Below are 22428 nucleotides of genomic sequence, written 5' to 3'. Positions count from 1 at the left end.
TATTAACCTTACACATACTATAAGTTAAATATAACCCTGCTTTTTTATAATGCTTACCTATATGGCTATTTCTATCTCTCTCCTTAATGATACCATTGTAAATAAAATATTCAAAAGATTGTTCTCTACATTTATAGCAAAAGTCTTTCCACTGTTTATCCCCAGAGTTAAGACACTTTGAAAGCGTTTTTCATAATTTGAAAATTCATTTTTTCCTAAGGAAATGGATGATAACAGAAGTAGCGAATGTGTCGTCTCGCAACTTATTATTCGATTCAATGAAGGATATTCTCAAACACACTATATCAAGTGAACATCAGGAAAGAACCAGGGAAATGATTATTGGTCTTGATGAAGCCGAGGCCCCCCGCCTAAAACTAAAACCAAAACTAAAGATAAACACCAAAGGTTTTATTTATCCTAAACACAAACCCCAACCTAAAGGGGCTTCGCCCTTGGTACCCCAACCTAAAGATAATATCTACTCTAGAATTAAGTTTAGATGTGAAGTATGTAATGAAGAATTTAAAAATAAAAGAACTCTAAACAGTCATTCATATAGTCATAATCGCCTCTATCTAGAAAACACAAAATACTTTGATATAAACTCTAGCCTAAACATGAGAGAGTTTTATTTTACTAATAAATCTGGAAATTATCTTGAAGACATAGATGAAGTTATTATTAATTCTTTAGAGGAAATTAAATACTGTTACCAGTTTCGTAAAGTTAAGAGTTTTAAATATAAGATCACAGCCAAGTATAAGTACAAGAAGAGAACCAAAGAAGAAGTTAAAACTACCAACAAATTTTTCAACACTCACTAAATTATTATTAATGCAATATATGAATATGGTGACTTCAAACAATGTTTTGATTTTGAAAAGGAAACATATGAGGGTTATGGCTATCACTTTGAGTTTCTTGGATTAAGAAGTATTGAGACAAACATTGAACTGACCAAAGCATTTATTGATAGTTATATAGATTTACCCCCGATCTCAAATACTCTAAATCAATATTAAAAATACGCAATTCCAAATACAATTGCTTGCAACTAACTATTACTGCTTGGCAACGGACATCCTGCAAGGAACCACGCAACTCATGAAAGTAAATAAGAGAATAAACTAATTGTAACAAGACAATAACATGAGGATGAATTCGCTTATATATTGAGAACACAAAAATTGTACAATAATAATATTTGGGTATACACATCTTGCGGTGAGGGCAAAGTGGAATTGTTTAAACCGGTGGATGATTTTAATAAAGATAGAAAAGACGTCAGAATATTAGTTTGGGGGAATGGGCTAACAGAGCACTGTGCACTAATTAAAACAATAGAAACCTTGATAGAAAGACCGAATAAGAGGCAACACAAATTCTATTATTGTAATAGACCGACATTTAGGTTTAACTCTCGAATTCAATACGAAAATCATGTATGTGGCCACTCTGTCAAACCAGAGGTTGTTTGTCCTAAGAAAAAACTTATTAATTTTATAAATAAACATAAACGGCAGATTCAAAAAACATTATAACTGCCGATATATAATGCTGTGTCATTGATGTCAAAACTGAAAATTGTAAATATTTAATAGCTGAACAAATACCAATAAGTGTGGGCTATACCTGGCAAGGTAATTTCGAATACTATTTTGGTTTGGACTGTATCAAAAGGTTTGCTAGAGATCTATCAGAAATACAAACAGAGAAAAATATCAAGCATAATGAAACGATGTTATTTAATAAAGAAGATAAACTATATCATGAAGCCAATAACACTTGTCATATATGCAGCAAAACATGTATTAATAAAGTAAGAGATCACTGTCATGAAACTGGTAAATAAGGAGGACCGGCATGTAAAATATGTAATCTAAGAAACAAACAACAACACTTCATTCCTATAATATTCCATAATGGCAGTGGTTATGATTTCAATCTACCATATAGTGAACTCTTTAAACAGAATAATGATAAACGAAAAATAGATAGCAAACCAGTAGCTGCTGGTAAATCTAAGATGTTTAGTATTGGTTGTCTTAAAGTCTTAGATTCGTACAATGTTTAGACACCTACAATGAAATTATAGGTAATCTAAATATAGAAGACTTCAAATCCTCTCTATCTAATAAATTACCAACACAAGAAGAAGTCGATAACTTTAATAAAGACAACAGTCATAAAACTGATGAAGATCTAACTATAGAGTTTTTACAGAAAGATGTGGAAATATTAGACTACTGCATCAATGAATATTTTGAAATGAGTATGAAAGAATTGGGTCTCAACGGGTTATTATGCTAGTCTCCCGGGTTATAGTTTTGATTGTTTGTTAATGTCAAGTGCTGTTACAATAGATACATTACAAGATAAGCAAATGCTAGATGACTTCGTTGAAGCAAAGAGAGGTGGTATATGTGGTACAATGGGTGATAGATATATTAATAGTAAAAGCAATAGCAAAAGGTCAATCTGGTACATAGACGCAAACAACCTATATGGTTATGCGATGATGCAAAAGTTACATTATAGGGACATCGAGCACATTACTATGGCGGAGCATGACCGGAGGTCCATAAATATAGATAATGGGGATACCATGCTTCGCCATATATTAAACGGATGATAGCGATCATGGTTACTATATAGTTTGGGATATTAATTATACTAGTAGTTGTAAAGATAGAACAGAGCAACTAGCATTAATGCCTAATAAGAGAAAAATAAATGATAAAAATTAGGATATATAGAAAGAGAGAAAAATAGAGCAAGACCAGTGGAAATAATTTTAGGTCAAAACAACAAAACAGAATATAAGATTCACTATAGGATGTTAAAATTCTAAGTTAAGATGGATGTAACAGTAACTAAAATTCAAAGAGTAATTAAAATTAAACAAGATTACATATGTAGAGATTATATTCAAAAAACAATACTAATAAAAGAGCAACAGCTAAAACTGAAGCGGAAAAGGATGTAAGGAAATTAAAGAACAACTCATTATATGGAAGAATGTGCATGAATCCTCTACACTTCGTTCAAAATAAGTTCTTACACGATGAAGAAAAGATAATGAAAAGTATAAGTAAACCTACATTTAAGAATACAACTATATATAAGGATTTTAGCCAAACTGAATATATAAGGAAAAAAATAGAAGATGATTCTCCGGTATGTATAGGTGTTACTATATTAGAATTAAGTAAATTACACATGTATGATGCATTCTAAAATATTTTTCAACCATCTCTCAAAGATCTACAACTCCATTGTATGGATACTGATAGTAATTTATTAAGCTTTAGCGAGGGTAATGTTGACAATGAACATATGGACTTAAGTAATCTAGACCCACCAATCAAAAATAATAACAAAGTTCCAAGTAAATTCAAACACGAATCGGGAAGTAGAATAATAGAAGAGTTTATAGCTCTGTCGCCAAAGACATATAGTTTTAAAGATTACCCAAATAAAACTAAAGAGAAAAGAATCAAGAATTTTGACAATGCTAAACATGAATAGTATTATAATGCATTAATGTATAACACACAGAGAACTGAAGATGAATGTAGAATACAAAAAGTTGGTGATAACATGACAACAGCAGAAACAAGTAAGATTAGTCTAAACACATTTGATGATTAAAGATTCTATGTAAATAATATTAAAAGCTATCACCATGATGAGAATCTATATCCATTCAAAAAAGATCTAGTAAATAAAATCTACCGAGCATCATTAGATTTTGATAAAGACCAACTAGCTAATAATACTCTAGAATTAACCATTAATGATGATAGAAAGTTAATTGAAGCTGCTATTAGATTATGTAAGGATCTCTGAATAAGAATTTAAATATGATCCTCTGACTAAAACCTTGTATACCCAAAATGAACAGAATCTAGCATTGGATGAACAAACATTAAAAGCAATAGATTGGCAAATTCAGGAGTTAGATCAACAAACTAAGATGATCCAGCAAGCTAGTTCCCAGTTTATTGAAGTATTAATGAAGTCTAATGAAGCTTTAATGAAGTCCGATGAAGCTGTAGAGGAAGCCCGAGATAAACCAGAAATTATAGTAGATAAAGACACAGTTGAAAGTATTAATTTAATGACAATTTAATCTAACCCTCAATTTAAGTTATTGTTCGGAAATTCAGATATTGGTGAGTTTGAAATGAATGGTGTTAAATTAATTTATCAAGAAATTCATTTAAAGTTAAAGATAAAATATATGAATTTTTAGATGGGTTTATGAACTTTCTCACTAAACCAAATATAACATATGGTGATATCGAGGAACATGAAAACAAAATTAAAAAGTGTTTACTAGATATTTGATATGATGTAGGAGAAGGTGATAGGAAAAGCAGTAGATATGGAACAATAAAATGTATACTATTGGGAAAAGATAGTGTATTTGGTAGGGCTTTAAATAGCATTGACATTGGCATTGGCATTGAACCCAATAGTTTAATAAAAAGATTAGAACTACTTATACTAGAAACAAAAGCTGGGCATGATTGATTATATGATTTAAATGTTAAATAAATCTAAACAACTATTATCTATGAATAATTTTAATCAAGATCAACTAGACAACTTTGTTTTTAATTATGTTAAATAAGTAATGGTGGAAAAACAACAACAAGACACAATTAAAGCTAAACAACAACTACTAGCTAAAGAAGTATTTGGCCCCCAAATCACAAAGTTCAGAAGAGAAAGAATAATACCATTATATAAAGATGAAACATGGTCAGCTGATTTAATTGATAAGTCTTCTCTAATTAAATACAAAAATAGTTTTAATTTATTTTAACAGTTATAGATTTATTCACAAAATATTCATGGGCTATTCCATTGAAGAATAAATCTGCAACTAATGGTTTTAAAATAGTATTAGGTGACGATAGAAAATCAGAAAAGTTTTGGGTAGATAGAGGTAGTGAGTTTTACAATAAAACGATTAAATCTTTACTAAAAGAATTTGAAACAGGCAAAGACGGTTCCGGGATGGAACTATATTCTACTTATAGTGATTCAAAGGCTGTGTTTGTAGAGAGATTTAATGGAACGCTATTACACATAGTTAATAAAACAATGGTCATTAACGGTGATGGTAATTGGTAATTGATATTAAATGATGCAGTAATAACCTATAACAATAACAGTCACTCTACTATTTATATGACACCAATTGATGCTTCTAATAATCCCGATAAAATTAAATACAGGTTTAGTTCTAAGAATATTATACCTAAACTTGAAGTCGGTGATTATGTGAGGAATGCTGAAAAACGTAACATTTTCTCTAAAGGTTACACTTCTAATTGGATTAGAGAATTGTTTAAAGTTAATGAAGTTTTAAAAACCCAACCACCAACATATAAAATAGAAGATATTAATGGTGAAATAATAGAACGTAAATACTATGAACAGGAATTATTAAAATCTGAGTTTGATTTTGAATCCAATAATAAGGTTTTGGAATCATCAAATATAGACCCCCGGTCAGCTACAAAGTAGATCGACATCGTCGCCACTACGTGGATCAGGGAACCTGCTTCGCAGATAATTTCTTACTGTAAACAAATACAAAGATGATAAGAAATAGAATTAAGGAAACGAAAAATCAAGGGTTATCATCAAACAACTTAACACTAAGTAAAGCTGGGTTCTTACAAGATAACAATAACATTGACATGAAAGATACTAATAAAATTAGAAATGTACACCCTCCCATAGACAAAAAAGATATTGTTAATAAAGAGTATTGTGACAATAACTTATTATCTTCTTCTAATAAAACTGATATTTTAAATAAAAATATAACTGAAATAAGAAAAAGTGTTTTTGATAAAGTCATAACTAAAATCCTACAACTAAACAAAATACAAGTTAATGAAAAACTAATTAATGAGTTTATTAAATCAGCAAATGAAAATACAAATACTGTTAACTTTTGTAATAAAGTTGCCTCTGGCGCTATCTCTAAGTATAATCAATTTGATAATAATAAGAATTTGATATTTATAAGTTTAATCAGAATATTATTAACATTCACCTAGATCGTATGTTTCCTACTGGTCTAAGGGGATTAAAAAAATTAATGAAAAAACTAATTCTTTTATAGATGAAGCCCTTTTAAAGAATAAAAAGACAATAGTACAATATATAATTGTTATATTACTTGAAAGTAAACTTCTTGACGAGAAAAAACAAGCAAGACTAAAGAAGCATTATGATTTTGATCCAGAAGATATAATGAACGATATTCAGATTTTATTAACTACTGAAGATGAGTCAACTATCAGCACCGAGTGAGAGATTACTTTACCCAAACTTGACAACCATTAATGAACAATACATCAATGACAAAATCCTAGCTAATAATAAATTTAATAACAATATTAACATTATAAAATATATATTAGAAATTAATATGAAACTGAAACTAGTTACTATAATAAGACGTTGAGTAGATATTCGAATTACATTATCATTGCTGAGATAACAAAAATATTGTTATCATCTATAGCAACAACTGCAACATCAACATCAGTTGCATTAAAAGGCATAGGATTACCTTATTCTATACCAACAGCTTTTGCTACAGCAACTGTTTTTGGTTCAATATCAAAAACTATTAATACTAAAATAGGAAACAAAATTATGAAGCATTCTCAAATGTATATTTTAAGTAAACAGATTAGTGACGAGTTTATTGAACTATATAATAAATCAATGAGTGATAATAAAAAAAGATAATGATGAATATAATGAATTAGTTAGGATATATGAAGAATATAAGAAGAATAAGAAAAGTAAATTGAGTGTTTTTTTAAACTAAAGTTAATAATTAATTATATTATAATTAGTAATAATAACATTAGTATTAATATTTACTATTAGATCTATATCTAGTCATAGTCATAGTTATAGTCATAGCCATAGTCTTAGTCATACTTATACCCATAGCAATAGTTATAGTCATACTTATATTTACACTCTAAGATAATTACTTCAACTTCTTTGTACCTAAGTATAAACCTCTTCCTTTTTGTACTATTTTTATACCTTCACCAAAAGTTGCAAATTTAATTAAATCAGTTGTTGCTGATAAGGCTGCACTGGAGGTTTCTACTTGCAGCTGCAGCTCCCATTTTACTTGCTATTTCTAACGCCCTTACTGGTTTATTAGCAACTTTCTTTCCGAAGTTAATTATTGCTCTACCAACACTTTCAAAGAAATCTTTCAATCCTTCTGCCCCTATTATTGCATCATATACCGTCATAGATTCATTTCTTCTGCATTTAGTGCAATGACACTTTATTATCTTAGTTCCTTTAGCTGTGACAACCCCTCTGATATTATTAGTACTGTCGTGTAAGATAACTCAAGATAGCAAAAAGAGCAAGTTCGAAGCTTGAATTTTCAACTCTTTCTTGTAACGCTTTAGGCAGAACTGCAGTTCAGCTTTCACGCTCTACGTAAATTAGTCTAAGTACCAGTTGGCACTTGTGGTAACACTGTGTAACAAAGCTGTCACTCAAGTTTACAAATGGTTGTCACCAATTGGTGAAACTCAACAATAATGTAGCAACAAAATGAATATGAGTTCATTCCATCAGGAATATAAATATATGTAATATAGTTTATCCGTGTTTATATTAATAGTTGGGATACTTGGTTAACTGCTGTGGGTGGATCCGCCACCACACTTCCCCTCGAAGGTTTGATTTTTGATCTTAATCAAAAATCTTGTTTAGGGCTTCTATGTCCGCTGTGTTGAGTGAGGATATCGAACTTGTTCCTGAGTACTCGTCCTCTTCTTCTTCCGTATGGATGTTGTCTCGTTCGGTATTCGTCTCTTGACGTTCCTCTGGTTGTTCTGCTAATCCTTTGTTCGGCATTACTGGTGGGTTTATTTTGTCTTCTAGTAGTGTTTGTGTAGTGTTGATGCGTATGTTAGAACCAGTTGTTTGCGTTGTATGTTTGTCAATGTTTTGTTGATGTGTGGTTTTGCTGTTGTCTATGTGTTGTGGTTGTTGTTTGTCGTCGATGGGTTGTCGTGCTTTTGTGTTATCTCCAATTGGTGTGGATGTTGAGGCTGGAGTGATTGTTATAATTTGTTCTTCTTCGGGTTCTGTAGTTGCCTTTTTCGGTGAGTTTGTAATTTTCTTTATTATCTTGTCTATTTTTGCTTCTCTTTTTGATGGGCTGTCGTCCTTGTTTTTGGGTTGTGCGTACATAAATGCGTTAGGACTATTGGAAGTCAAGATTTGTAGTGGGCTGTCTTGTGATGAGTCTGATGCGAGGTTGATTATTTGCACTGACTTGTCTCGCTGTAGTTGTTTCATATCCAGTTGGATACGTGGTGATCTCGCTTTGTCCTTTTGACGCTGTTTTGCTTTTTCTAATTTCGTTTGTGCGAGGGCTGCCTCTTTTGAACGTATATCGAATTCTTTGTTGGGTTTGTATGCGCGTTTCGTTGGGGCCGTTCCTTTTCGTCTGGGTTGTTTGGGTGCTTTTGCTGGTTGGGTCCTTTGCGATCCGCTCGGGCCGGGTTGGTCCTTCTGTGGGTTGCTCTCTCCTGCCCTGCTTGGTCCCGGTTGGTCCATATGGACCTGTGATTCTGGGGCGTGGTCGGTTAGTTTCTTGTTGGGTTGGTTCTTTTGGTTCTTCTTTTCTGTTAACAAAAATTCTTTTATTTTTTCTTGGTTTCTATTATATTCTCGTACAGTTTTACAGGCTACGAAGTGCATTAGTCGTGGTTTTGTTTCGTTAATTATAGCTAGATCGTTTTTTCTTACTACGACGTTTTTGCGGTTGTGTGTATCTAGTGTTATTGTTGTTGGAGAATAATTTGTGATTGTGCCGTCGGGTATTATGTTCCATAACGGTTTAAGTGTGCCTCGAGGCTCTTGTGATCTACGTGCTAATGTTTTTCGCGCTACTTGCTTTTTTGTTTTGGTGATGGTGGTAGTTTTGTCCCCAAAAGTTAGTGTAAGTTTATCTGGTATAATTTTAATAGGTGATGTTAGCTTACGTTTCGCTGCTTTTTTCTTCACATTCTGTAGTGTGGAGTTGTCTGAAGCAGAATCTTCGTCCGGGGTGTCTTCGTTGAATCTGATATCAAGTTCGGGTTCCGAGTCGGTCTCGATGTTCCAGATGGATTCTGCGTTCAGCATTGGTTGTTTGAGGCCTCTCCTTTTGTCTAAATAGAAATTTTTTATGTTTTTGTATGATAGGTTGTTTTGTGATGGTTTTGTTGTTATGTTTGAAAGTTGTGTATTAGTTTTTCTTCCGAAGTGTGCTGTGTATGGTGTTATTTGTGTTGTTGTGTTTGGGATTAGTTTGATTTCTTGTATTATTTCTGCTACTTTGTCTGCAAGTGTTACTTGTGACCAGTTGGTGTCGCTATTTATGGCGGATAGGCGTCTTTTAATTGTTTGTATTAGTCGCTCTATCATTCCTGTGGCTCTGTGGTCTCCCACTGGAGCCAGTATTAATTTTATGTTGTTGTTTTTGCAGAATATTTCGAATTGTCGTGACTTAAATGCTTGTGCTTGGTCGCACCTTATGTTTCTGGGGATCCCGTGGAATTTTATGTACTGATTTAGATAACTAATGGCTGTCTCTGCGTCGCAATTATGGTATACTTTTGCGTGGGGGTATCTCGAGTATCTATCTACTGATGCTAGTATATATGATTCTTTGTATTGTTCATCAGTTATTGGGCCGGCAAAGTCCAATTGGACTTCTTCGTTGGGTTCTACTAGTGCTGGTAGTTCTGATATTTTGTTTTTGGGTATTAGTGGTTTTAGATTCTTACCTGTCTTTATGCACGGTTGGCAATTTTGAGTAAGGGTGACGATTTCCCGGTGTATTCGCGGGAACCAGATGAGGTTTGCTAGGTGCATCATACCGGTTTGTCCTGGATGTTTTCTGTGGATGGCGTTCATTATTGGTTTTCGTAGCTGTGTTGGTATAAACAGTTTACCATCGTATAGGATGCATCCTGTTGGAGTCACCCCTAGGTCGCGTTTCAATGAATGCCAGTACCGGCTAAAATGTTTCAGTGTTGTCCAGTCTTTGTCCTGTACTATTTGGAAAAGGCTTCGGCTCTGGGGATCTGCTCTGGTGGCCTCTGCGATGAATTCCTCTCCTAGGACTTTGTGTAGATTCTTGAGATACTCTGGTAGCTGTTCGTTGTTTGTATTTGCGAATGGGTTGAATTGTTGTCTAGTATTTAGTGGGGTGCGTCCAAGTCCTGTGTTGTTTGTTTCCTCTGTCTGTGTTGCTATTGTGTTTGTGTTTGATTCTGTGAGATTTTGTGGTGTGTCCATCTTCGTTTTGTTTTGTGCTCTGTGTCGTTTTGTTATAGGTATGTTGTTTGTGTCCAAGTTTGGTCTTCTTCTTGTTGTGATGTATACTTTCGATGTGAATAGATCTTGTGTAATTTGTTTTGGATGATAATGGTTGTGTTGTTTTGAATTGTTAATTAGAAAGTTTGTTAGATAAGAAGGCTTAATAAATAGCGACTGATTGTTAGCGTTAATTTGGCGAAAAGCGTGTTGCTTTTGTTCGTTCCAATTGGAATGGTTTTTGACGTCATTGTATGTTCTAGTTTTTCGAGCATTCTGATTGGCTAATTTTCTTTGTTGCGTTAACAGAGCGTATTTTAGCGATGTTATTATATTTATGACGTGGTTTTCGTTCATGTTCTCACCAGTTGGTGGTGAATTTGGATGGCGGCTTAAATAGTCCGCGAATCCCATATCCTTTCCTGCGATATGCTCGACTTTAAAGTGAAATGGTAATAATCTGTCGACCCACCTTGTCAGTCGGCTTTGATACGTTTTATTTCCTCTATTATTTTTTAGTGCGGATAATAACGCTTGGTGGTCTGTTTGAAGGGTAAAGTGTGATCCATATAAGTAGTATTTAAAATGTTCCAGAAAACATTAAAAGCAATAGATTGGCAAATTCAGGAGTTAGATCAACAAACTAAGATGATCCAGCAAGCTAGTTCCCAGTTTATTGAAGTATTAATGAAGTCTAATGAAGCTTTAATGAAGTCCGATGAAGCTGTAGAGGAAGCCCGAGATAAACCAGAAATTATAGTAGATAAAGACACAGTTGAAAGTATTAATTTAATGACAATTTAATCTAACCCTCAATTTAAGTTATTGTTCGGAAATTCAGATATTGGTGAGTTTGAAATGAATGGTGTTAAATTAATTTATCAAGAAATTCATTTAAAGTTAAAGATAAAATATATGAATTTTTAGATGGGTTTATGAACTTTCTCACTAAACCAAATATAACATATGGTGATATCGAGGAACATGAAAACAAAATTAAAAAGTGTTTACTAGATATTTGATATGATGTAGGAGAAGGTGATAGGAAAAGCAGTAGATATGGAACAATAAAATGTATACGATTGGGAAAAGATAGTGTATTTGGTAGGGCTTTAAATAGCATTGACATTGGCATTGGCATTGAACCCAATAGTTTAATAAAAAGATTAGAACTACTTATACTAGAAACAAAAGCTGGGCATGATTGATTATATGATTTAAATGTTAAATAAATCTAAACAACTATTATCTATGAATAATTTTAATCAAGATCAACTAGACAACTTTGTTTTTAATTATGGTAAATAAGTAATGGTGGAAAAACAACAACAAGATACAATTAAAGCTAAACAACAACTACTAGCTAAAGAAGTATTTGGCCCCCAAATCACAAAGTTCAGAAGAGAAAGAATAATACCATTATATAAAGATGAAACATGGTCAGCTGATTTAATTGATAAGTCTTCTCTAATTAAATACAAAAATAGTTTTAATTTATTTTAACAGTTATAGATTTATTCACAAAATATTCATGGGCTATTCCATTGAAGAATAAATCTGCAACTAATGGTTTTAAAATAGTATTAGGTGACGATAGAAAATCAGAAAAGTTTTGGGTAGATAGAGGTAGTGAGTTTTACAATAAAACGATTAAATCTTTACTAAAAGAATTTGAAACAGGCAAAGACGGTTCCGGGATGGAACTATATTCTACTTATAGTGATTCAAAGGCTGTGTTTGTAGAGAGATTTAATGGAACGCTATTACACATAGTTAATAAAACAATGGTCATTAACGGTGATGGTAATTGGTAATTGATATTAAATGATGCAGTAATAACCTATAACAATAACAGTCACTCTACTATTTATATGACACCAATTGATGCTTCTAATAATCCCGATAAAATTAAATACAGGTTTAGTTCTAAGAATATTATACCTAAACTTGAAGTCGGTGATTATGTGAGGAATGCTGAAAAACGTAACATTTTCTCTAAAGGTTACACTTCTAATTGGATTAGAGAATTGTTTAAAGTTAATGAAGTTTTAAAAACCCAACCACCAACATATAAAATAGAAGATATTAATGGTGAAATAATAGAACGTAAATACTATGAACAGGAATTATTAAAATCTGAGTTTGATTTTGAATCCAATAATAAGGTTTTGGAATCATCAAATATAGACCCCCGGTCAGCTACAAAGTAGATCGACATCGTCGCCACTACGTGGATCAGGGAACCTGCTTCGCAGATAATTTCTTACTGTAAACAAATACAAAGATGATAAGAAATAGAATTAAGGAAACGAAAAATCAAGGGTTATCATCAAACAACTTAACACTAAGTAAAGCTGGGTTCTTACAAGATAACAATAACATTGACATGAAAGATACTAATAAAATTAGAAATGTACACCCTCCCATAGACAAAAAAGATTTTGTTAATAAAGAGTATTGTGACAATAACTTATTATCTTCTTCTAATAAAACTGATATTTTAAATAAAAATATAACTGAAATAAGAAAAAGTGTTTTTGATAAAGTCATAACTAAAATCCTACAACTAAACAAAATACAAGTTAATCAAAAACTAATTAATGAGTTTATTAAATCAGCAAATGAAAATACAAATACTGTTAACTTTTGTAATAAAGTTGCCTCTGGCGCTATCTCTAAGTATAATCAATTTGATAATAATAAGAATTTGATATTTATAAGTTTAATCAGAATATTATTAACATTCACCTAGATCGTATGTTTCCTACTGGTCTAAGGGGATTAAAAAAATTAATGAAAAAACTAATTCTTTTATAGATGAAGCCCTTTTAAAGAATAAAAAGACAATAGTACAATATATAATTGTTATATTACTTGAAAGTAAACTTCTTGACGAGAAAAAACAAGCAAGACTAAAGAAGCATTATGATTTTGATCCAGAAGATATAATGAACGATATTCAGATTTTATTTACTACTGAAGATGAGTCAACTATCAGCACCGAGTGAGAGATTACTTTACCCAAACTTGACAACCATTAATGAACAATACATCAATGACAAAATCCTAGCTAATAATAAATTTAATAACAATATTAACATTATAAAATATATATTAGAAATTAATATGAAACTGAAACTAGTTACTATAATAAGACGTTGAGTAGATATTCGAATTACATTATCATTGCTGAGATAACAAAAATATTGTTATCATCTATAGCAACAACTGCAACATCAACATCAGTTGCATTAAAAGGCATAGGATTACCTTATTCTATACCAACAGCTTTTGCTACAGCAACTGTTTGTGGTTCAATATCAAAAACTATTAATACTAAAATAGGAAACAAAATTATGAAGCATTCTCAAATGTATATTTTAAGTAAACAGATTAGTGACGAGTTTATTGAACTATATAATAAATCAATGAGTGATAATAAAAAAGGATAATGATGAATATAATGAATTAGTTAGGATATATGAAGAATATAAGAAGAATAAGAAAAGTAAATTGAGTGTTTTTTTAAACTAAAGTTAATAATTAATTATATTATAATTAGTAATAATAACATTAGTATTAATATTTACTATTAGATCTATATCTAGTCATAGTCATAGTTATAGTCATAGCCATAGTCTTAGTCATACTTATACCCATAGCAATAGTTATAGTCATACTTATATTTACACTCTAAGATAATTACTTCAACTTCTTTGTACCTAAGTATAAACCTCTTCCTTTTTGTACTATTTTTATACCTTCACCAAAAGTTGCAAATTTAATTAAATCAGTTGTTGCTGATAAGGCTGCACTGGAGGTTTCTACTTGCAGCTGCAGCTCCCATTTTACTTGCTATTTCTAACGCCCTTACTGGTTTATTAGCAACTTTCTTTCCGAAGTTAATTATTGCTCTACCAACACTTTCAAAGAAATCTTTCAATCCTTCTGCCCCTATTATTGCATCATATACCGTCATAGATTCATTTCTTCTGCATTTAGTGCAATGACACTTTATTATCTTAGTTCCTTTAGCTGTGACAACCCCTCTGATATTATTAGTACTGTCGTGTAAGATAACTCAAGATAGCAAAAAGAGCAAGTTCGAAGCTTGAATTTTCAACTCTTTCTTGTAACGCTTTAGGCAGAACTGCAGTTCAGCTTTCACGCTCTACGTGAATTAGTCTAAGTACCAGTTGGCACTTGTGGTAACACTGTGTAACAAAGCTGTCACTCAAGTTTACAAATGGTTGTCACCAATTGGTGAAACTCAACAATAATGTAGCAACAAAATGAATATGAGTTCATTCCATCAGGAATATAAATATATGTAATATAGTTTATCCGTGTTTATATTAATAGTTGGGATACTTGGTTAACTGCTGTGGGTGGATCCGCCACCACACTTCCCCTCGAAGGTTTGATTTTTGATCTTAATCAAAAATCTTGTTTAGGGCTTCTATGTCCGCTGTGTTGAGTGAGGATGTCGAACTTGTTCCTGAGTACTCGTCCTCTTCTTCTTCCGTATGGATGTTGTCTCGTTCGGTATTCGTCTCTTGACGTTCCTCTGGTTGTTCTGCTAATCCTTTGTTCGGCATTACTGGTGGGTTTATTTTGTCTTCTAGTAGTGTTTGTGTAGTGTTGATGCGTATGTTAGAACCAGTTGTTTGCGTTGTATGTTTGTCAATGTTTTGTTGATGTGTGGTTTTGCTGTTGTCTATGTGTTGTGGTTGTTGTTTGTCGTCGATGGGTTGTCGTGCTTTTGTGTTATCTCCAATTGGTGTGGATGTTGAGGCTGGAGTGATTGTTATAATTTGTTCTTCTTCGGGTTCTGTAGTTGCCTTTTTCGGTGAGTTTGTAATTTTCTTTATTATCTTGTCTATTTTTGCTTCTCTTTTTGATGGGCTGTCGTCCTTGTTTTTGGGTTGTGCGTACATAAATGCGTTAGGACTATTGGAAGTCAAGATTTGTAGTGGGCTGTCTTGTGATGAGTCTGATGCGAGGTTGATTATTTGCACTGACTTGTCTCGCTGTAGTTGTTTCATATCCAGTTGGATACGTGGTGATCTCGCTTTGTCCTTTTGACGCTGTTTTGCTTTTTCTAATTTCGTTTGTGCGAGGGCTGCCTCTTTTGAACGTATATCGAATTCTTTGTTGGGTTTGTATGCGCGTTTCGTTGGGGCCGTTCCTTTTCGTCTGGGTTGTTTGGGTGCTTTTGCTGGTTGGGTCCTTTGCGATCCGCTCGGGCCGGGTTGGTCCTTCTGTGGGTTGCTCTCTCCTGCCCTGCTTGGTCCCGGTTGGTCCATATGGACCTGTGATTCTGGGGCGTGGTCGGTTAGTTTCTTGTTGGGTTGGTTCTTTTGGTTCTTCTTTTCTGTTAACAAAAATTCTTTTATTTTTTTCTTGGTTTCTATTATATTCTCGTACAGTTTTACAGGCTAGGAAGTGCATTAGTCGTGGTTTTGTTTCGTTAATTATAGCTAGATCGTTTTTTCTTACTACGACGTTTTTGCGGTTGTGTGTATCTAGTGTTATTGTTGTTGGAGAATAATTTGTGATTGTGCCGTCGGGTATTATGTTCCATAACGGTTTAAGTGTGCCTCGAGGCTCTTGTGATCTACGTGCTAATGTTTTTCGCGCTACTTGCTTTTTTGTTTTGGTGATGGTGGTAGTTTTGTCCCCAAAAGTTAGTGTAAGTTTATCTGGTATAATTTTAATAGGTGATGTTAGCTTACGTTTCGCTGCTTTTTTTCTTCACATTCTGTAGTGTGGAGTTGTCTGAAGCAGAATCTTCGTCCGGGGTGTCTTCGTTGAATCTGATATCAAGTTCGGGTTCCGAGTCGGTCTCGATGTTCCAGATGGATTCTGCGTTCAGCATTGGTTGTTTGAGGCCTCTCCTTTTGTCTAAATAGAAATTTTTTATGTTTTTGTATGATAGGTTGTTTTGTGATGGTTTTGTTGTTATGTTTGAAAGTTGTGTATTAGTTTTTCTTCCGAAGTGTGCTGTGTATGGTGTTATTTGTGTTGTTGTGTTTGGGATTAGTTTGATTTCTTGTATTATTTCTGCTACTTTGTCTGCAAGTGTTACTTGTGACCAGTTGGTGTCGCTATTTATGGCGGATAGGCGTCTTTTAATTGTTTGTATTAGTCGCTCTATCATTCCTGTGGCTCTGTGGTCTCCCACTGGAGCCAGTATTAATTTTATGTTGTTGTTTTTGCAGAATATTTCGAATTGTCGTGACTTAAATGCTTGTGCTTGGTCGCACCTTATGTTTCTGGGGATCCCGTGGAATTTTATGTACTGATTTAGATAACTAATGGCTGTCTCTGCGTCGCAATTATGGTATACTTTTGCGTGGGGGTATCTCGAGTATCTATCTAATGATGCTAGTATATATGATTCTTTGTATTGTTCATCAGTTATTGGGCCGGCAAAGTCCAATTGGACTTCTTCGTTGGGTTCTACTAGTGCTGGTAGTTCTGATATTTTGTTTTTGGGTATTAGTGGTTTTAGATTCTTACCTGTCTTTATGCACGGTTGGCAATTTTGAGTAAGGGTGACGATTTCCCGGTGTATTCGCGGGAACCAGATGAGGTTTGCTAGGTGCATCATACCGGTTTGTCCTGGATGTTTTCTGTGGATGGCGTTCATTATTGGTTTTCGTAGCTGTGTTGGTATAAACAGTTTACCATCGTATAGGATGCATCCTGTTGGAGTCACCCCTAGGTCGCGTTTCAATGAATGCCAGTACCGGCTAAAATGTTTTAGTGTTGTCCAGTCTTTGTCCTGTACTATTTGGAAAAGGCTTCGGCTCTGGGGATCTGCTCTGGTGGCCTCTGCGATGAATTCCTCTCCTAGGACTTTGTGTAGATTCTTGAGATACTCTGGTAGCTGTTCGTTGTTTGTATTTGCAAATGGGTTGAATTGTTGTCTAGTATTTAGTGGGGTGCGTCCAAGTCCTGTGTTGTTTGTTTCCTCTGTCTGTGTTGCTATTGTGTTTGTGTTTGATTCTGTGAGATTTTGTGGTGTGTCCATCTTCGTTTTGTTTTGTGCTCTGTGTCGTTTTGTTATAGGTATGTTGTTTGTGTCCAAGTTTGGTCTTCTTCTTGTTGTGATGTATACTTTCGATGTGAATAGGTCTTGTGTAATTTGTTTTGGATGATAATGGTTGTGTTGTTTTGAATTGTTAATTAGAAAGTTTGTTAGATAAGAAGGCTTAATAAATAGCGACTGATTGTTAGCGTTAATTTGGCGAAAAGCGTGTTGCTTTTGTTCGTTCCAATTGGAATGGTTTTTGACGTCATTGTATGTTCTAGTTTTTCGAGCATTCTGATTGGCTAATTTTCTTTGTTGCGTTAACAGAGCGTATTTTAGCGATGTTATTATATTTATGACGTGGTTTTCGTTCATGTTCTCACCAGTTGGTGGTGAATTTGGATGGCGGCTTAAATAGTCCGCGAATCCCATATCCTTTCCTGCGATATGCTCGACTTTAAAGTGAAATGGTAATAATCTGTCGACCCACCTTGTCAGTCGGCTTTGATACGTTTTATTTCCTCTATTATTTTTTAGTGCGGATAATAACGCTTGGTGGTCTGTTTGAAGGGTAAAGTGTGATCCATATAAGTAGTATTTAAAATGTTCCAAAAACCAAACGACTGGTAGTAGTTCGAGTTCGTTTATACTGTATCGCTGTTCATTTTTGTTTAAGAACCTACTGGCGTATGCGATCGGGTGCCAATTGTTGTTTTCTTTTTGTTCTAGGCATGCCCCTAATCCTTCTTTGCTAGCGTCGCATTTGACTCGTGTTTCATTGTTTATGTTGAAGTGTTTTTGTTCTATTATGTTTTTGATTGCATTTTTTATGTTTTAAAATGCTTTTGAATGTTGTTCGTTCCATTCCAGTCTTTTTTTTGATGTTGTTGATGATAACAGTGGTCTTATTGGTGCTGATAGTGTTGCCAATTTTGGTATGAATTTGATTAAGTGATGGATGCTACCCATGAATGATCGTAGTTGTTTGGGTGTTTTAGGGTTATCCAGTTGGATAATTGCGTCTGTTTTTCTTTTGGTTGGCGTTATTCCTTCGGCGTTTATTTTGTAACCCAACCACGTGATCTCGTTTAGACCGAATTCGCATTTGTGTAGACTAATTGCTAGATTTTCTTCATTTAGTCTGTTTAGTGTCTTATCAATTTCTTTTTCATGTTTTTCTATTGTGCCTTTTGTAATAACTATTATGTCGTCTAAAAATACGTTTGTTGAGTCTAGTCCGTCTAGCGTTGTGTCCATCATTTTTTGGAACGTTGCTGGTAAGTCTGTTAGGCCATAGAATCCGTTTAGAAATTTGTATGTGCCTGTAGCGTTGCCTCCTAATATGTTAAAATTACAGTGTTTTTGTGTCTCCGGGTGGAGAGGTAATTGGCTGTATGCGTACTTTAGATCAATTTTGCTGAAATATAATTGTCCTTCTTGCGTTTTTAATTCCGATATCTTCATACTTATTTTGTCCATTAGGTGGTCTATGCTTTGCATTTGGTATTTGTTTTTGTGAATTGCATCGTTTAATATCTTTGAGTCTAATGCAATTTTAATTGATTGATCTGATTTTACTGTGATGACTACTGGACTTATGAAGTGTTCATCCGAGCATTTTGTTAGTTTTTGGATCTGTTTTTCGTCAATTAATTTTTTGAGTTCTCTTTCGACTTTTTCTGTTAGGTGTAACGGGATTTTTCGTCCTTTGTGTTGTGTTGGGTGGAATTCTTTTTTAAATGTTGATTTTGCCACGTGGTTTTTTGATCTTCCCAATCGTGTACATAGGTGGGGGTATTTATTGAATATCCATTTGGTTATTCGTTGATGTGTATTTGTGATATTGAATAAACTATTCTCACCTTTGTTTTTTGTTGTCATTGTTAGGCGTAGGCCGAGTTGTTCCATGATGTCTCTCCCCATGATGTTGATGGTGTTGTTGTTGACCAGTAGTATTGTACAATTTGTGGCGGTGGATGACCCTGATGTTATATCCACTTGGATGATGCCGCTTATATTAATTTTGTTGTTATTGAAGCATCGGAATTCTCCAATTGATTTATTCGGCTGTTTGATGGTTGTCTTTTCATTAGCTAGTAATCTTTGTGCTGTGTCTATGTTCATGAAGCTACGCGGGCTTCCTGTATCTGCCAGCCAGTATATCTGTTGGTTGTTTGTTTTTGTTTTTATCCAGAATTCTCCTCTGTCTGTTTTGTTTACATCTGATACTTTCTCATTTGTGAAGTTTATTGTTTTGATGAGGTTGACGTTTTGCCAGTCCTCCATCATTTCTCTTATATAACACGTCGATTCTGTGTCGATTGTTTCTTCTGTTTCTGTTTGTTCTTCTGTTTCTGTTTCTTCGTTGATGTTCCTTATTTTGTGTTGTGGATTTCTTTGTGCCAGTTGGTTGTATCTGTTTTGGGTTTGTAGTCCTGTGCCCATTGATTGCGATCTTTGTTGTTGTCTGAATGTGTTGCGTGGTGGCATCTCTGATCTACAGAGCTTTGCGAAATGTCCAATCTTTTTGCATATTCTGCAGGCCTCGTTTTTCGCGGGACATGTGTTTAAATGTCCAGGGAGGAATTTTTTTCCGCATCTCCTACAATTTTGTATTTGTCCTGTTTGTGGGGTTGGTAGTATTGGTACTCTATTTTGTCTCTTAATGTACTGTATTTTTTTCGAACCATGGGTTGTCGTTGTATGTGGATGAGTGTGGTGATTGTGAGTTGTGCATTTTCTGTTGGTTAGCTTGTCCTCGTTCTCTTGCTAGTGCATAGTTTAATGTTTCACTGGGCGTTCTGTCTTCTGATAGTAAGTCCATTTGGATTTGTTGATTACGCATTCCTTGGATGAATATGCTTTTCACCATGCTTTCTTCGAGATGTTCCCAGTTGCATAATGCTGCATGCTTTTTTATTCGCGAGTGAAATACTTCGAGTGATTCTCCTTCTTTTTGTTGACATCTGAAAAACTGAAATCTATCAAATGTTTCGTTTCTTGTTTGTGTGAATGATTCCTTTAATTGTTCGACTAGTGCATCTGTGGTGCATTTTTGTAGGTCCGTGTGTGGAAATCTTTGATGGAATATGTTTGTGGCTTGAGCTCCTAGAGATAGATAGATTAAGCTTTTTGCTTTATTGTCTGCGTCATCCCATGGGATATTGTCGACCATTGGTCCTTTATCTTCGATTGCTTTGCAATCGTTTTGCCAGTCTGTTCTTCTTTTTTGATTACGTTGTTCGCGTTGCCTTCTTTCGGCCGTGGTTTCATCTGCTTGTGCTGGTTCATAGTGTAGTTGTGCTGGATAATCTAAGTCCTCTATTTCTGGTTTCGGTTGTAGTAGTTTTTCTACTTGAATATTGTCCTTTACCATGATTGCTAGTTTCACAGTTGATATCCATTTGTCCCAGTCTAGTTCTGGTTGGTGACCTTTGTCCCAAAAGAAGTTAACTCCTAATGGGGATCTTGCCATTACTGACTGCGCCATGTCGTGTAAGATAACTCAAGATAGCAAAAAGAGCAAGTTCGAAGCTTGAATTTTCAACTCTTTCTTGTTACGCTTTAGGCAGAACTGCAGTTCAGCTTTCACGCTCTACGTGAATTAGTCTAAGTACCAGTTGGCACTTGTGGTAACACTGTGTAACAAAGCTGTCACTCAAGTTTACAAATGGTTGTCACCAATTGGTGAAACTCAACAATAATGTAGCAACAAAATGAATATGAGTTCATTCCATCAGGAATATAAATATATGTAATATAGTTTATCCGTGTTTATATTAATAGTTGGGATACTTGGTTAACTGCTGTGGGTGGATCCGCCACCACAAGTACCACAATAATGTCTACCACCAACACAATAAGAATTAGTTTTAAACTTACTAAAGTTACTCATATTTATATATAAAAAATAATGGAAGTTAACAATTATAATCCCTTTTTTGTTGAGCCATTAGCTAAGACTAAGACTAAGCTTAAGACTAAACCTAAACCTAAACCCAAGACACTACCAAAGAGTAAGACTAAGGGAAAGCCCAAGACTAAACTTGAAGCTAGGGGTCTAACTCTAGAGAATAAAAAATAACTAGATAATAATTATGTACTAACTAGATACAAAAAGTTTTGTTAAGACTAAAAGGAAATAATTTGATTACGATAATGACTACGGCATTGACTATAACTATGAATAAGATATAATATCAACAATCTTATTACCATCACAATTAACACTAATAACCTTTCTAGTTAATACTATTGCATGGCAAATAACATCTGCAACTGCAGCACTAAACTTGAAATTAAGTTGTAATGGTTGTGGGCCTATATGACCATTTTGATATTTAGTATCAACTACATATATTCTATAACTACTTTTGACTATTATATGATTTATATATGGTTTAATATTTTGAGGTAATCCATTTTAACCTTTAGTAAAATTAACAATCTCTATAACAGCCTCATTATAGTTATTAGTACCATAATTAATATTCAGTCTATCCTCAGAACAAAATTCCCTACCAATCTTACAATAACATTCAGTAATTTTCATTTTATTGAATATGCTTGCATCATGAGTTTGTTCATTAACTTTATTTATTTGAAAACAATTTTTAAATATTGTGGTCTTTCCCTACCTTTTTCCATACCTAGATCAAATAAGAAGTTAGTAGCATTGGGTGCATTCTTATAATATGGCATTCTCTCATAATAACTAAAATCAATATTATTCTTTTCATTTAACCTTTTCTGTACAATAGTTCTATTATCTTTACTAGGTTCAATACTAGGTACACACCATGATATATCTCTAATATCTATATTACCATCATTAGCTACTGCATGAGCACCAGCACCAACTCTATATAGAGCTCTATCATCATTATCATTTTTTTAATATTGATTTAAAAACTAGTCCATATATAATCCAAATAGATCACTAATTTTAATTATCATATACATTTGACCTCTTTCTGCGTTTTCATGATCACCTTTGAGTTGACTATCCC

The sequence above is a fragment of the Convolutriloba macropyga genome, chromosome 5 (genome assembly GCF_964194025.1).
Source record: "Convolutriloba macropyga chromosome 5, txConMacr16.3, whole genome shotgun sequence".
Taxonomy (NCBI): domain Eukaryota; kingdom Metazoa; phylum Xenacoelomorpha; order Acoela; family Convolutidae; genus Convolutriloba; species Convolutriloba macropyga.
This window is presented reverse-complemented; position numbering follows the sequence as displayed.